This window comes from Phocoena phocoena, chromosome 3 (assembly GCF_963924675.1).
Source record: "Phocoena phocoena chromosome 3, mPhoPho1.1, whole genome shotgun sequence".
Lineage (NCBI taxonomy): Eukaryota > Metazoa > Chordata > Mammalia > Artiodactyla > Phocoenidae > Phocoena > Phocoena phocoena.
In genome coordinates this window covers 133,218,263-133,221,185 of record NC_089221.1, presented here as the reverse complement: position 1 = coordinate 133,221,185, position 2,923 = coordinate 133,218,263, and positions in this window count along the sequence as shown.

Genomic DNA, 2,923 nt, shown 5'->3' with positions numbered 1-2,923 from the left:
TGCCAGAAAGGAGTTCCATGTTTGATTCTGTATGCAGTGAGTGCACAGGAGGTTTTTGAGTTCACTCTACGTTCTCAATCTCCCCACCTCTCCCTCCATCTCTCTCTCTCGGGTTATCTGCCTCTATCCCTTGTTCTCTCGCCTTTCCTCCCCTTCTCTCCACTACCTACAACCCCTCCTTTCTGTGATCCCTTTCTTTTCCCTTAATCGAATCTCCTCTTCTCTCTCTCATCTCTGTGGCTCACATCCTCTTGTTTTCTTTGTGATCTCCGGCATTTATATTTTCTCTCTCATCTCCACAGCTTGCACTTGTTCCAGCTTTTCCTCCTTTGAACTGACTTCAAATCCGTTTCTTAATCTCTTTATGATGCCCTCATTCTCTTACTAATTTTAAATGAAGTGTTTGCTGCAGTCTCTGCCTTGCAGATGTAACCAGTGAGTTTTGAATTCAAACCATCATTTGAATTATGATAGTTGATCTGGTCTGCACCTAAGCCTAGGCCACCCCCTTTCTTCCACTTGCTTCTTTCCTTTCTCTCTCTCTCTCTCTTTTTTTTTTTTTTGGTATATTTCTAAGAGGACAGGTGAGGAGAGGCAACCCAACTCTTACCTAATTAGATTCCTCGGTTTACACTTTCTTCTTTTAAAGAATAACATTGTAACATTTCCAAGGGCTGAATTTTTTAATACTGAAGTATCCACCTGCCAGGATGCCAGATTAGCTGGGAAGCTCAGTGAGAGTTCCTGTGAAGATAAGACTAAAGAATGATTCTTTTTACCAGAATAGAGAGTGATGCCCCAGGCTGTACATCCTAATGTCTAGGTAAATGAGCAGCCTGTCATATTTCTTATCAAGATTAAAACTTTAAGCAGATGTGGGCATGTGTCAAAACAGAAGAGAAAATACCAGTTAATGTCTAAGACATAGAGAAAAGTGTCTTTGGTAAACTATAATTTCTTTTTACATTAGGGAAGGGGTATATTGCTTTTCTCCATTTTAATGTGTCTTTAATGGATTTATTTCTAAATGTAAAAATAATAAATGCACATTTGAAAAAGTCTGGGAAAGTATATAACAGTGAATTAGAAGGAAAAAACACTAAGAGCTTGAGGGATCTTTCTAGGTCTTTTTTTTTTTTTTCTATAAATGTGTTCACATGGTTCAAAATATGCTTGTGCTTTAATTTTGCATCATATGTTTTTCAGTTAATTTGACACATAAAGTTGTAAGATTAGCCGCTTACTGTTTCATGTCATTCATGTTCTTAAAAAACATGGTTTTTAATTATCGTATAGGATACTGTAGTGTAGTTGAACCATGATAATTTATTATTTCCCTGATGCTGGACCTTGACGTGGCTTCTAGCTTTTCTCACTGATAGGCTGCCACGAATACGTTTAGGACTAAATCTGGTGCACCTTCTCTGGGAGTTACCGTCTATTTCCTACTTCCATGATAGGCATGTATAGTAGGCATAGAGTCTATAATAGAGTTTTACAAGGAATACCTTGAAGGTGTTATTTATATTAATCTAATAATTCCAACTCTGAGGCCATGTTCCTCTAATGCTGACAAAAACAGGGGAACTTGAAAATCAAGACATTGTTGACACAGGGAAACTTTGTTTCAGACGTTTCTCTAAAGGTCAGAGGCTTATGTAAAAATACCCATCCAGATTTACCAGACCTTATATTTTGTTATGTTTGCTTTAGGTATTTTGTTTTTTCAAGAAGCCAAACCATACAAATATAGTTCGAGCTCATTTTTCACCCCACCCCTGCCCCTGACCAGAAGTAAATACAATCCTAGAGTTGGTGAGAATCCTTCCTATCCAGCTATCCATATTTTTATATTTTTTGAAAACATATGCAGGTATTAAAAAATGGTGTTCTTTAGTGTACTTAAATTTTTTATTTCACTATTGTCATCTTGTATATATCATCCTTATTTTTTTGCTCAGTGTTATGTTTTGGGATGTTTAACCAAGGATCTGTCATTTTAACTGCTGTGTACTAGACTCATTATATAAAAATACTACAATTTATGTACCCATTGACATATACTGATGGATATATTCTTCTCCTCTTCTGTTTTCCTATGACAGACCCATGCTTAGCAACTGTCTCCATGCATGTCTCATTTTGATGTGTGCGGTTTTCTCTTGGGTGAGTACTTAGCAGTGGATTTGCTGTGTTTAAGGGCAGGTGCCTCTACAGCGTTGTGATCTTTACTGCCATCTTGCTTCCCAAGGTGAGTGTGTCACATTACTTCCTACTGCCTGTGTGTGAGAGCTCATCCTTGTTCACCCCTGTTACTGTCAGATTTGCGACGCTATGTATTTGTAGATTGAATTTGCGTTTCCTATATTCCTGGTGTGGTAGAGCATCTCGTCCTATATGTACTGGTCCTTATGGTTTCTTCTTCAGTGCATTTCCTTTGCTCGCCCCCTTTTTTCGTGCTGTTGGGTTGTCTTTTACATTTTATGAGTTGTTCACATTTTCTTCATGCCAGTTTTTTGTTGAGTAAATGCCTTTTAATATCTCTTTGCAGTCTGTGGCTTGTATTTTTACTTTATGAAATTATTTGTTGTATAGAAGTTTTAATCTTTAAACAGATCAAAGTTGCAAGTCTTTTATTGTAACCAGTATCTAAGAAATCCCTTCTATCCTGTTGAAAGAAAACCACATTTTGATAGTTTCTGCTAAATGTTTTAAGGTTTGCTGCTCCCATTTAGATTTTCATCTATTTAAAATATATTTCAGGAAATGTTCTGAGGTATAAATGCCATTTGATTCTATTTTTCCATACGGGAAACAATTTCCCCAACATCATTTATTGAATACACCATCTTTTCCCAGCAGTTTGCAATGCCACTTCTGTCATACTCCAATTTTTCATTTATGTATGGGTTTGCTTCTGGGC